This window comes from Leuresthes tenuis, unplaced genomic scaffold (genome assembly GCF_036924035.1).
Source record: "Leuresthes tenuis unplaced genomic scaffold, fLeuTen1.0.hap1 SCAF_10, whole genome shotgun sequence".
NCBI classification, from domain to species: Eukaryota; Metazoa; Chordata; class Actinopteri; order Atheriniformes; family Atherinopsidae; genus Leuresthes; species Leuresthes tenuis.
In genome coordinates, this window is record NW_027325364.1 from 20,333,705 (window position 1) to 20,348,987 (window position 15,283).

At 40.3% G+C, this 15,283-nt stretch overlaps 1 protein-coding gene across 3 annotated transcripts in view; it reads left to right on the plus strand.

The window, feature by feature from the left end:
• Positions 1-15,283, plus strand: part of grb10b (growth factor receptor-bound protein 10b) — a 65,710-nt gene that overhangs the window by 35,839 nt on the left and 14,588 nt on the right. The window lies entirely within an intron of this gene.

Genomic DNA, 15,283 nt, shown 5'->3' on the forward strand with positions numbered 1-15,283 from the left:
GTTTATGTCTTTGTGTACCCGCACACATGGCTGCGTTTCTGTTAGCCTTTTTGCATTCATGTGCTCATGGGCTGACAAAGATTTAGAGAGTGCTCTGTCTGTTACTGGAAGTCAGGCTCCCTCCATCCTCGCTGTTAATGGTCTTCATATGGACACAGCCAATACTGGTTACAGCAACATACCAGTTTACAGTAATATGAGGGCGGACTATTTCTCATAAATAACCCCCCTGACTGTGATCTGGGCCCTTTCTTGTCATCGTTGCTATGGCACAAGATCACAGACCACAGTTCGAGTTGAGTAATTTCAAGCCAAAACACAAGTGTGAGTTTAATACGGCCTGCCCTGCTTTCTTGAACGTCTGCTCATAATTCACTTGGTGGATTGACCTGTGGCATCCAGTAAATGCTTAAAGAGTTGGGAAGTCTCGGCTTTGAATTACCATCTGTTACACAAATAAATGGTCATAGTTAATGTTGGAATAAGCTTTGGAGGCTTATGTTTCTTTCCCATCTTTATGAGTGGGAAAGTTGTTTCTTGCTCTGTGGGAATTTTGTAAGCTTGAATTACATGTTGTGGCATAATTTCAACACTTCATCTTGTTTATTTAGTAAATAGGTCAAAGATTCATGCAAAACGAAGTGGATGTGGGTTTTTCCATGCATTTACTTGCTTTGGCTTCATTTGGACTCTAACGGAGTAAAGCAGGCCTGTCTGGCAAATAGTCAGAAGCTCTTATAGTTAATGTGTCACCTTCTCAGGATTGGGAATGTTGGTTTTTTTTAATTCACAGACATCCTATTTGGAATAGAGTAAGACCAGAGAGTGGAGCAGAAAGTTGGTGGAGGTGCAGGGGAATTAGTGGTACAGCTGAATGAATCTTTTGAGTTAGATTGGAGGATGCAAAGCGAGACAAATCTGACCAGCTTTGCTTTTTTTGGAGGCTTTTCACTGTATATGTTATTAAAAAATCCCACAACACAACAATCCCTTTCATGACCCGTGTTGGTATATCTTTATAGCGCACTAATGGCACATTAATAGTATTAATATTCAATGTTCTTTCCAAAACCTATTTCCCATACAGTGGGGGTTGAATAATGTTGCTGGTAATGTGTCTTCCTGCAGATGCTGTAGAAATACGTATGCAATGTGTGCTTTTCTTTTTTAATCAAATATCTTTTGTGAAGAATTGTTTTGTTTGATATTAATAAGAGATGCACAATTTTCAATGTTCTTGGCAGATTCTGATTATTTTTTTCATTGACCGTCCAATTTTGAATTTCTTTAAAGCTAAAATCACACAGATTATCAACCACTGTGATTTCTGTTTTAACTGAACAATTACCTTTAAAGAATATTGGCTGTAAATAACTTTTGCATCTACTCCAAAGGCTACTGGGCCTTTTTCTCTTTGTCACTGGAAAACCAAATGAAAACTAAGATACTCAAATTTCCTGGATAGAGGTATTTGTTGACCATCCAACCATGTTCGAGTTTATGCACCAGATTATAGGACCTTATTCTTTTGTCTTCTTTTAAAAAAAAAAACACATTTAAATATAAAAGTGTATCAGAGAAATGCTGAATCTGTAACTTTTAGAATGAAAATAGATTCACCAGGCAATAATACCATGCAGCAACATGTCAACAGTCATGTCAGTCTCCTGCAATAACTCAAACACTAATGGCACTAATGGTGTTTTTATTCATCAAAATTCCAGTCAACCTAAATGCCCTATTTTCGCCTTACAGGTATTAAGCATTATTAGTTTTTGGTCCTATTTGCTCACAACCAAAAAAAAAAAGACTCAGACTGAAGACAGACTTGGCTGCATTGTTGCACACGGTGCTCTCACTGAGCAAAAATCAGATTACATGTGTCGGCTACACATGTGGTGCAGTAAAAGAATGGCCTGATGAACCAGTCACCATTTAGAACTAATTTCGATAACTGGCCACCTGTAAGTTTATCGGATACATTTAAAGCCAAATCAAGGCTGAATGAAAAATTCAAGTGAAGCATGATGAGGAAGGCCTCACTGTGTGTTGAAACATACATTATCATACATCTGTTGAGATTGCACAAAACATGCCAATAAAAGCCAAGTTTTCCTCGATAGAAGAAAAACGAGGCAAAGAAGCAACGCCATGGAAATTTTAATTCTTTGTATGTATTTACAGTACAGTGCACGTAAACTATGTGCGTACTCATGTGAGGGTGGTGCCCATTCATCCATGCATATGTGTGTTTGTCTTTTAGATGCATGTGTGTTTACACTCAGGTCTGCCTCCTTGTGAGCTCTGCAAACTATTTTCTAGCACTGGCAGTATCTCCATTGTTGATGGCAATGGAAAATATGTCTCATTGTAGTTACTTCTCAGTGGAAATTCAATTCAGCACCTTTTTCGAAGAAAAGCCCTCGCATGAAGCCGTCTCTTCACACATGTGCCTCTACAAATCCAAGTCCAGACACAAGAAACAGCAGTATCGCTGCTGTCTTTGGAGACTCGTGTTCTGCTTTTGAGTGGCTCAGATCCATAAAAGATTGGGGGATTTGTTTTGGGTTTGACGAGTAGGATCAGGGGCAGGTAAATGATTGTGCCCACTCTCCAAGACCTTTGACCTTATTTATTTAAACCATATGTGCTCTGCCCCGCCCCCCCCTCTGATGTTATCTCCCTTTTGGACAGTCTTTGTCTACTCTATGTCTACCCGTCTCCCTGCCCTCCTAATATCCAGCCAACCTGCTCTTGAGTGTCTCTGTTTAAGTTTACTGAATTTTCCTTCCTCCAGGCACTTTCTGACAGACTCTCATACTTGTCTCTCTGCTCCTCCTTACCTCATTCCTTGGCCTCTGTGAAGGAGGCATGAGGATGCAGTGCACGGCTGTCAGAAATCATTGGGGAAGCTGTTTGACATGACCATATGATTCCCAGCTACCCACCCCCACAAATGTCTTTCTCCATTTCTCACTTCTCAGCCCTACTCTTCCCAGCTCGTCTTTGTAGTCGCATATTTTACAAAGGAGGTTATATGAAATGGGTGCATAGTACATTCAGTTATTGGACATCTTATAGATAAGGAGCAGTGGCCGTGTTCCTTTAAATCCTGCAGTATTTACAGGATTTACATGTGCCAAGCTTAAGATTTAAGCTTTTGTTTTGTTTTATACTGTGGAGTCCATGAAATATGCGAGGCTCCATCAGAATTGATATACATGGCTAGTTTGAGGTTAGTTTATTTGAGAACATAAAACTGGGAAACTGCCAGTCCAGTGTGATGGGTGTAAAAATCTGCACAGATGGGAACATATTCTGCCTTCCTGTTCCTCCTAAGGATCGTTGCCAACATGATTTTGGTTTTATGTAATGTTAAGACTGCATACATCTTCCCTTATACAGCCAAGCATTTAATGCAACCATGCTACAACTTTCTAGGTGCGTGTAATCCATGTTGAGCAATGGAAAAACCTATAAGGAGCCTTGAATACGCGCCAGAATATCTGTACCTTTTTTTAGTTTGTGTTCTTAACAATTATGCCTCAGCAGTGTGTTATAGAGTGCTATTGTATTACGTACTTGCTTGTGCACTTTTTTGGCCTGATTCCCTCTCTGGTTCTAGTGTGGGAACACAGATTTGATGACTGGAATGCTAGATTTTGTTGGATTTAGTGTACTTGGACTGGATCTCTTGTAACTCTCTTTCCTCTGTTGTATGGAAGGATCCCCACGCCCTGCCTCTGCTTCTCTAGTCTGTTATTCATTACCTTCCTAATTGTTGGTCTCTTTCTGTGTCTTGAACTGCAATATTTATCTTCCTGTGTTTCTCTATCATCACTTCACATTTTCTTCCTTTACTCCAAACATTTAGTTTAGTCAAAGTCTCTTGTTGATCATGGCTAAGCAGGAACACTGCAGAGGGTTGCGTAACACTTTGATTCTCTTGATGAACACTTATTTTCACATTATGAAATAAGAGTCTTGAAATAGTGCATGTTGTCAGACAAGCTGAGGAAGTGTGGCTGGCTCAAATAGCAAATGAGCTGTTGTTCCTCAGTGCCAGCATTGTTGCCAGTTGAACAAGTCCAAGCAAAAAACAGTGCCTCTGTTTTCTATATCATAAGCAAATTTGCTTCCATCTGTCAAGCGTCCCAGCCACAACTGCCAGCCTTGACAAATAAGTGTTTGTTCTTACTTTGCTGTGACTCAGATGTAAGTATGTATGTAAATGTATTTGGAGTTATACAAATATTGCACCTGATAATGGGTTTTCCAGTATAAGTAACAGCATGGGAAAATGAATACAGCTCTACATAGTTTGTACATATGTAAAAATGTTGAGGGTTATGCAAATATTGTATCTTTTTAAAGTTTTACACTGAAGTCATAGAGTGTGTAGTACGTAATCAGGATGCCAAATTTACCAAAGTACACACTTATGTCCTCTTTCATATTACTTAACTGTTGACACATGTGTGACTGAGCTTTCTTTTCTCCTTTATTTGCAATTTTCGAGTCGCAATGCATGGGAAGCATTTGTGTGTCTCTGCACACGTACCATTTTGTCCTGCAAAATGACAACAGCTGTGGTTTCTTTTTCAGCATGTTCAGCATGTGAGATTACTCATTAGGTGTGGTTTGATATGTCTCTTTTTGTAACTTTCTGGTATAAACTGAATTTTATCTTACTGTATGTGAGGGAGCAAACATCCGGTAACATTAGCTCTTGACTTTTTTTAGATAACCAGGTCAGTCACCTAGGAAGGAGTCAATGAGATCAGTGTTTATGACTCGATTACTGCATGAATGTGTGTGCTGTAACTGTTGCCGCTTTATACTCATGGCCTGCTGACCTTCATTTTCCAGTTGATTAACAATATTGTGAATACTGAGCATGTGGCATTGGTATATAAACATAAAGACAGTCGTAAAGGAGCCCTATCAGTTTTTCTCAATGTGATGTGGGCAAAAAAACAAAACAACAAAACAATCATATCCACAACATACTTTTTGCATGATGTCCCACTTCCTCTGTGCTCTACCCGGTTGTCACTATGCTCTATTTCTATCCTCTGTGGACAGAACCACCCACTGTTGGACGGGAAGCTGATGCATTCAGTAACTGATTGAAGAATTATGTCTGACACAACCTTTATTTTTTAATGTTATATACCTCAAATTAGCAAAAGAAACTTGAATGCAAATTAATTTATTATCCAAATGTACACACTTTTTGTACAGTGCTCCCTCTTTCCTGATGGTTCAGGTTTGATGTTGAGACCCACCTTTCCCCTCCCCCGCTGATTTGGTCATCTTTTAAGTCACATTATTAATGACTTTCATCATTTGAATCTTACTTCATATTAAAGTATTGATTAAAACAACTGTTAAAGAATAGAGTAACATCGTTACCATTAAGGGACTTCTTCAAGTGTTGACTGCAAAATGTAATCTTTATCTTTACATATGATAAATCAGCTTATCGAAACTGGTTTTAGACAATGAAAACTTGTGGCGTTTGATGGCTGAGAGAAAAGCAGCAGCATTTGTCTCGAAGCACCTGACATCTAAACAACGGGCATGGATTCGTGCCTCCTTACAGCAGTGAGACATAGCATTCCATGTCTGCTGCCTTTGTGCATGTTGGAAATACTCCCATGTCAAAGGGCAGATTTTTCCACCATAAAAGAATGGAATGCTGTCAGTGCCCAAACTGTTGGCCTCGAAGTGTGAGAACGTCTGTGGCCATGTGCACAAGTGTGTGTGTGTGTGTGTGTATAAAAGTAGGGGTGTGCCTATAAGGTGGTTCTGTTTTGTATATCTTGTGTGTTTATGTGAGTAATGTGTGCGCGCTTCTCTTTACGAGCAGGAATACTTGCGCATGTGTCTCCGTGAGAGTGTTTGACAGTATGTTTATATATATATGTGTGTGTGTGTGTGTGTGTGTGTGTGTGTGCGTGCGCACTCTGCTTCTCATTGCAGTGCTGATATGTTCTGCAAACTGCTCTGTGCAGAGATCAAAGGTGATGCAGCACCAGAAATCTGCTGGCTCACTCATCCAGCTGCCAGCCTGCTTTTGAAAGAATCTTAAAGTGAAACATGGAACACACACATACAGGCACTTAATCACTAGCCAATCAAGTTTATGTTTGTGGCGCACGTTCATGTGATATGTGCCGTGTTTGCCACTTGGACAGTTTATTTCTTTGGAATTCATTATTTGTTTTTGTAAGTTATTTGTGACTGATGGGGATTTCAATAATGCCCTTAAACTGGATGTTTTTGGGTTTTTTTTGCATGTGTGCATCCATGTGTTTATATTTGACGCATGCATGATACATCCATGATACATCCAAACTTGCATGCTTTGTGTCAAAGGTAAAAAGAGTATCGTCAGCATGCATATCACGACTCTCTTTATCATTCCTCAGACACTCTAACAAAGCAATGTACTCCAGATGAATTGAGTGACTGATCGGATTTGCAGCATTCAGTGCTGTGAAATACAAATTGTTTGGCTGCTGTTGAACAAGTGCGACCTGGAAAAGAGCCAGGCAGGTTGTGGTTTAGTCTGGAACATCTCATGTGTCAGCACCATATTTATCCCAAGCTGCTAAATGGAAACATGCCTCAACTTGCAAGCTAGACCAGCTACTGCCACACTGCCACAGAGACACACTTGCACAAACAGACACAGGCATACACATGGCCTGTTTAGTAATTCAGTACATTGGGATGATTAGTCTGAGCAAAGGCTTAGTTATAATAAATAAGACTTTAAAATTAGCAATGGACAAAGCTCGCAGGGAACAGAGGAGCATATTATAGCTTCTGCTAGGACTACCGTTCTTATGTAAAATGTTGTTTGTGCTTTTAGAGCATGATCGAGGCATTTGAAAAACCTATTCAAGTGAATTACATTATTAAATTATTGCATTTATTTTTTTCAATAAATGAAAATGTCAGCATCAGTGCTACCAACTAGTCATTTGCAGACGAGATCCATTGCACTGCTGGAGAGCAAAAACGTGTATGATGAATGCTACACCGGTACGACTAAGGTTAGGTATCACTGGCCTCACTTGATGTAGCAATAAGTGTATGTAAATGACACAAAACTGTCATTTTTAGAGCACTCTATTACATTACATTTCATTGTATTTCTCATCAGTGTATTTTTTTTAAGATTATTTGTACATCTTTACAAGCCACATGTTTTTTTTTTTCAATCTTTCCCAAAATTGTCAAAGATTATCTGTAAACCAAGTCTCACAAAGTTATCCATAGGGATTTATCCATCGCAGCTTGTTGATTTCAGTGGAGAAGCTACCAAATAGTAAAAGTGCTCATTCAATTGGCAGTTTTCCTAATAATGTATTTACCTTAAGAAATAAATCATTCCTGCTCTCCTGTCTCAGGGCTGGAAGATGTCAACTTGTCAGGTAAGTAACTTGTAAGGGACTGTTAGCCATGCCTGGGGCTTTACACCCCCCAAAAGCCCTTCTACCTAATAGCTTTTATCTGCAAGCTGACAAGGATCCAAGCAAGAGTCCTTTGGAAACCTGAATAATTCCAGACAAACACTAAATCAATACAAACAGCCATTTAAGTAGATAGATGTAGATCCCTTTCATACCAACACAAAACTGTATCGTCTCGTTTTAGTTTCTGAGCGATTCAAAACGTGAACATTTTCAGATTGGTCATTGCTGTAGTGATAGGAAAACAAAATTCTTACACATCAAATAATATTTTGTAAAGGTTTTTTGCTTAGTTCCTCTACTGATTAGGTAAGAACTATTTTGATGTTTGTACAGAAGTCAATGGGTCTCTGCGATCATTTTTAAACTGCAGTAGGCACTATTTAATCAACATTGTAAAGATGCACACGCTTGTCCACGTACATTTTGAATTTTATGAAACCATTTTTTAAAAGAACAGGATAACAGCGACAGAGATGAATCAGGTGTAGGCCTTGGGCTGAGGACTATTACTAAAGCTAAAAATATACTGTATTTAAAATGAAGGTCTTTCCATGGCAGCATGATTGGACCACCCAGGCACTGGTCGATGATGCACCTTTAATGGTCCATCATTAACTCCTCTCTCAGAAGGCAGGCAGTGTAAGATTAGAAGCCGCAGATTTGTCCCAGCTAAAGGAGATCGCATTACTCCTGCAACTAATGGAAATCCCTCGTAGTGTTTGCTCTCTGCTCCGTTGCTGTCTGCATGTTGACTGCCACACTCTCAACGTGCATGAAAATAAGTCTTTTCTCATTTATGAGCTTAAGTCACAACATATGACATTTTGATTTGTAATGTTAAGTGAATGGTGTATGGTCTTGCAAGTGCTGGAATTTTAGAGTTTCCTTGTGTTTCTCAAGTGTTCATATACACTTGAATATGCACATGTGTCTATGTTTGTTCGTACTCAGGTGTTATACAAAGACAGCTGTGTGTTACTGCCTGTAGGCGCTTTATCTGGCCAGAGCTGAACAGAACTGTTGGACTCATGTAGGTCATGCAGACTGCATTTCCCTCTCTTTTTGCCTATCCTCTCCCTCTCTCTGTTTCTCTTTTTCTATGTCTCTCTTTCCTCCGTCTGGGGAAAGTAGGACAGCTCAGATTTCTGAAACGGCTGCTGTATAAAGGCAGAAAAGTGGGAAGAAGCAGGAAGAAGCAGAGTGGGGGAAAAAGTAAGAGACTAGAAGCAACAGAAATGGGGATGATTTAGTTTGCAAAAGTAGTTGAAGAAGTCATTTTCTACCTAAAGATTATTCTGTTACCACGTGATGCATTAATGGTTGCTGTAGTTTTTTAAGCTGTAGCTAACTGATCAAATCACAACAACATCTCTAATAGCAGCAGTTATTGCACACCAGAATAAGGAGCTGAGCTAAAAGACTGAGTCGGACAAGAGTGTGGGGAAGAGTCGACATATTTTAATTCTAAAGTCTAAAGCTAAGAAAAGAGAGCAAAAAACAACATCATGTGCACATCTCATAACCTCTAAACTGCTGTTTAGAAATAACATTTCAAAGACTTGGATAGGAGGCTAAATAGGAGAGTGGCCATGCTGTTATCAATAAGGGCACAGTAGTGTACAAGTGCAGATGGCACGATTAACTTGCCTTTCTGAGAAATCAACATAAACTGTGAAGGTGACATCCAACAGAAAAGTTTTTAAAAAGTCACATTTGTGAAATATAAATATTTGGAGCACAACTCCAGAGTAAATGGCATCTTTGATCACGAAGCAGCACAGCCGCTGCTTGCCCTCTGACCATTAGACCATTTTCACCAAAATCTGGTGTGTGATGTCATTCTTTGATTGCCCAATTACAATAGGTTCTTGCCCCTCCTTTCGCCCTCCCACTGTAATTGAACAATGGTTCCAAATAAGCACGGATCTGAGAGAACATTTGCTGCCCAGAGAGCACTGGCTGTCAGCCTTTGCACAATTAAGCTTTTGCTCCCATTGTGAGTCCTTTTGGTAAAATATTTGGCATCATACAGTGTTCCTCTCAGCAGTAGGTCTCAGAAAAGGCGACCGACTCTCTTTGCATCAACATTAGTCGGGCCTGTAAAATGTGTATCACCTCACACTTTGCATGAACATGAACTGTTTTTTTTTTCATTCATTCAAATTTAAACAAAACATAAAGTCCAGAGTTGCATGGATCCCAGGCTACTAGGTTGTTGTTTTCAAACTTTACGGAATTGTTATTTTTGTTTTATTATATTCACATGCGGTGTAAGAGAATTCTGAGGAAATGATGGTCATGAAGTCACCATATTTATTGTCTTCTCGGGTTTCATTTGTTCTGTCTTCAGTTTGCAGTAATATTTTTAAATCTTCAGCTGACTGCAACATGTATATTTTCATCTTTAAGCAAAGAAGAATAAGCTCCACTTCGACCATAATTTGTAAAATAGATCATGCCTCTACCTTCAGATTTATGATATTTGGCTGTAATGCATGTGGTCATTAAATTTTATGTAACGCTTGTCAGAATGTCTGACCTGAATTTGCACAGTGTGGCCTGGACTGCTAATTTGACCCTGCTCTGTTACAGAATCTTCCTACTTAGTACAGAAGTTTATGAGTCTGGTTGTGTGTTAAGGCTCTATTGTTCACAGACAGAGCGGGCTCTGTGGGCTAACCAACTGCCCAAGATGCAGTTTATGGTGTGCTGCATGGCTGCACAGTGGCACGGGTGGCAGCTTCACAGTGTACATGACTGTTTTTTATTGTCAGTTCACACCCAGCATCTTTCTATCCTACATTTCTCTCTATACGTTCTCCATTAATATCATCCTCCATCTGTCCTCCTCCATTCTAACCTTTTTTTTCCTTCTTTTTGATGATGCTGGTGCAGAATCTAGAGGTGTGTATAAAGTTGTCAAATGCTGCACATTGCTGGAAAGTTAATAAACAATAAACCACAAACAATTTTCCCTTTTTCTTTTTATATGATTCTAGTTTAGTACATGTGTGTACATGTAATAAGTACATGCTTGGTGGATCACTGAACTGCTTTCCTATGCTTCACTTAACCCAGATAGGCCTCTGTATCTCGGGTTTAATTTGACGCTGTAATTGGGTGATAAGGGACAGCTCACTGGGCCTTCTTCATGAGTCAGCAGAGTTTTCTTAGCTACTGCCTCCCACTCCTGCTGATTGCAAGCACTAAGCGGGAACAGCCAATTGTCCGATGCTCATTCAGGTTTTTGTGCCTCCATCTCATCATCTGGGACGTTTCCAGGGGCAGCCCAGACCACACACACAGCACCACATCACAGTCAGAGGGGGCTTTCATGGAAGGTTGTTGTTAGTGGGAATTTGGGGCCTGGGTGGGTTGTGTGAGCCAAATCACACAATCAAAGGTTACAGTTCTTTTCTGGAAACGTGCCAAGAACTGGGGGAATAGAGACAGCAGATATCCCGTAGTTAAATATTGACAATTTTGCAAAACTGATGCCCCCTGAAAAGACAGGATCTTGTAAGGCTATGTACAAGTGATGACAAGTAAATAAAGCGGTAAAGCCTTGAGAATGATACATTGTATTTTAGATTAAAAATAAAAAGGGGAAACATTGGAAAGTAGACAAACTAAACGTATCTGCAAAAATTACATGTATGTAGCTTTTTCACTTCAACTAGTTTTCATTCAAAGAAATCTTAGATTAGTATTTAACATAGTATGGTTGGAATTGTGTCATGAAGTTTGGTTTTTGATTATAGTTTATGATCATTTGCTTGCGTATATATTCATATGTCCTCAACCAGAACCTAACTCAGGAATTAGATCTTAATAATTCCACTTGCTCTCATCATGCTTGTTGTCAATTGTATGCTGAATTTCCCCCCCCTGACTCTCATACTCAGCATATATGAGCTGTGAGAATACGGTGGGTGAATGTTTTTTGTTCCAAGGCGTCATGTGCACTGCCACCAACAATCTCCAGCCAGTCAGATGTTGAGGTCATATGTGGCTAAGGATCATTTAAAGGCTGTGGTTACGGTTTGGACTGGCCTGAATTATACATAACCTGGAGTCCTAACCCAGGGCAAGAAAGTCCCTGTGACTTTATCCAAAATAATTCCTCCTTTGTTTTGCTTTTCCAGGAATACATTGCAGCTGGCCTCTGCATTGAATTTACAGATGAGTATGTGACACTAGACACACTATTTAAAATGTCTATTTTTGGCAACAGTTTTTTTCATACCTCCACTGGTTTTTGCCAATAGGGACCTGTTTCACTAGCACAGCTGTTACCTAGGTTCCTTTAAAACTCTTCACAACATGACGAATATGTAATGCCCCCTAATGTGTGTGCATGATTGTATGCTTAATGGCTAATAATCCTTGAGTAACTCCTATCTGATGTAATGGCTTGTAATGTGTACGTAATGCCACTGAAACTATTTATAGACCAGGGGCCAGTACTCAAAGAGATTGTTGTGTGTGTGTGTTCATTGCTGGGCATGCACACACATGCTTACAAACTTAAGTTTCTCTTTGTCTTCTCGTGCTTGTCTAGTCTAGCTGTGTCTTTTTTTGTGAGAAATGGTAATGAAGTCAAAATGAGCGGGATGTGCTTAGTAATGTGAGTCTATGTTTCTCAAAATGTTTATGTACAAGCTAGCACATCTGGGTGCCTGCGTGTCTGTTGGAGTGTGTGCATGTGTGTGCACGTATGTTGAAGCTTTCAGTTTCTCCCTGAGTGATTACATCACAGGCAGTCATCAGACCTGAGTCATCAGAGTGGTTGAGAGGCCCAGCTCTGCTCCCTCCTGTTAAATGAGGACTTGTTTAAAAGTACTGGATTATCCTACTTTCTTATTTTCACGAATGTTGACAGTATTTATTTATTTTTTATTCAATTACTTGCTTTTGGTTATTCTGTGTAACTGGCTGATGCAGAAGTGTTACACTGCAAAAATCCACAATATAACATGCACTCGAACCCCAATAAAATGTTTTAGGTTTGAGTTGTTTTAGATGGTGAAAAATGAGCTCCTCTGGTGGCCCTGAGTTTAGCTTTAGCTCGTCTGTCAGGAAACTTTCGGCTTCTCTAAACTCAGAGCATTCTGACTGCTGTCTTCTGTGGATCAGTGTTTCACGCAATCCCGCTTCAAATGAGGTCAGATATCTCTTTAAGGTACTTTCTCTCTCTCAAACTGCCAAAAATAGAACTAAATCAATAAGTAATACCGGTAGAAGATAATTGAGAAGAAGAAAAACATGTTCTATAACTATTTCTCTGTTCATGGCAACTGCATTTTTATTTAGCTCACACATTTTTATTGTGTTTGGCTTAAAGTTGGACATAATTAAGGACATTACCCTGTGGATTTGTGCAGTGTCGTCTCTGCCGGATCTACACCTCACATTTGGCTCCAAAACCCACGATGGTAATGGCTAAATGACAAACTCGAGACTTGAAAATGTTGGTCCTAAAACCAGTGGGTGACTCCATGGTGGCTACTTGCATGTTTTATGTACTGCTTACTCCTACCAGCTGCCTACACTCTATTCGGATTCTCCCTCCACCACTCAAGCCTTGCTTTATGCATTATGGTTATATAATCTATATTTCAACAGTAGCATTTTTTTCAAGTAGCTTGGTTATAAAACTAATTCATACTAGACCAAATACCTAATTAGGACTTAGCTTGATGATTTGAATCAAGCAGGATTGAGTGTTGTGTGTCATTTTATTTAATATTTTTATTTATTTGGTAATATACAGTACTAGGAGACTGGAACTGTAATTTTGTTTTAAATTTTTCATAGTCTTTAATCATGTTTGTTTCTTTAAATCCACAATTATCAGTTCTCTGTGCTGCATACCATTTTTGCTCCTGCTTTAGTGAGTGATGGTAGATGAGTGTGCAGCTGAAGGTTTGTACTATCCATCAGAGCAGAGCAAACAGCTCGGGACTTGACTTAACCCTCTGTGTAACTGGGAACACTTCAGCCCTAATTGTGGCTAAACAAAGACTATGACGCAAGTTCTACTTTATGACAGTCCCATAGTTGTTATTTTGAATAGAAACAAATGTCAAACCTGTTGAACCTCTCGTGTCATACTGGGTCATTGTATTGCCCTTTTATGCTTGCTTGCTTGCTCTGGTATAAAAAGACCAACAGAAACCATCATTTCAAATAATATTTCCTGCCTGCTAAAGGTAGGCACTGGAATACATCTCTCTCAGTAACCAGCTATTACAAATTATGGCACAGTGTGTATAAAGCTCTTTTGCACCACTTGTGATGTGTGCAGGCTTCCTTGGGCTTCCCCCTATCAGGGGGAAAACAGCTGTGCAGGCTAGATATGTAGTTAACAGTAGACGGTATTCATACTACACATTCTGCTGCAGTGTGTCACCACACTGAGTCTCTCCCTCTGCTTCCCACTCTTTTTCCTTAACTTCTCACATTAGTGTGTGTCAGTTTCTCCCCTATCCCACACACACACCCACATACAGTACGTGCCTCTGTGCATGTGCAATTGTACACTTCCTTCTCTCTATTTCTCTCCTCTCTCTTAGCCCCAGACTTACCCCCTTCATCCCTCCCAAAAGGTCCTCTTTGTAGTAATTCCAGTTGTCTCTCTAACTGCTTCCCCTTTTACCACTATTTCCTTCTTACTGCTGTGGCATCTTCTACTGATTACCCCTCACCCACACGTGCATAAATGCATACACATTTCCCTCCCAGGAAAAATGAAGCTGCTTCGAGGGCAACTTATGGTAAAGCCGTTTTTTTCCTCTCCCAGACGGGGTGTGTCAAAGCTTTTGACCGTCTGATGCTGTATTAAATATCAGAGTTTAAAGGAGGAGTAGGGGGCTGGGTGTACATGTGTGTGTGTGTGTGTGTGCCTGCAAAAGTCTCCAGCTTTTTTGCTCTTTAGAAAGAAAGAATGTTGACACGAAGCAAACCACCAGGGAAGGAGTAGAAGTTTGAAGTCCTTAAGTGCTGCTCAAGTCCAGCTTTGTTTGATTTCGTTTGCTCTGTAATGAGTCTTGTTACTTGCAGTAAGTTCGACTTGCTGGTGAGTTCAAAGTTAAGCCACAGGAAGGGAGGAATGGAATGGTAGGAAGAAGGGAGGATGAGAGGAAGGGGAATGAGAGGTAAAGGGGCAGAGAAAAACGTACAAGCCAACAAACTCTGACTTGAAAACTTGGAGGCAAGAGGAGCAACACGCCCTTCTCAAATGATCCCTCATGCATCGAGCTCGAAAAAGAAACTGAGGCAGAGACCTTCAAGTAGTCTGAAAAAGTTGGCTGTGTCTGTGCATGACTGTGCGTCTGTGTGTCTACTGGAGTGTGCATGCCTCTCAGGGTGTGTGTGTGCGCCTCTGTGCGCCTAGGTCTGTGTGGGAATGATTACATCAGCCTGCTGGAGCTTTATGATTGGTTGCTGAGCGTGTGGTTTGATTCGGTGTGCCTCGGAGCCGGTGGCTGAGGCTGTAACCCTTTGTGAGGGGGAGGGAGAGGGAAGGAAAGAGAGGAAGAACGATAGTTGTCAGACTGAGCCGGCACTGGAAGCACTGCACTGTACCTGCTGCCATCCACTCGCAGACTGTATCTGTCTCTGTCCTGTGTGCTTCACACACACGAGCTCTAGGTCATACAGGCGTTTTTTCTTCTTCTTTTTTCTTGTGTTATTTTTTGATACAGCCGGCGGCCTAGAGATAGACTGAGGCACTAGCTATAATACAGGTAGCACAACTGTCAGCTGTTGGCAAAATTTTTGTCTTCCTTTCTGAG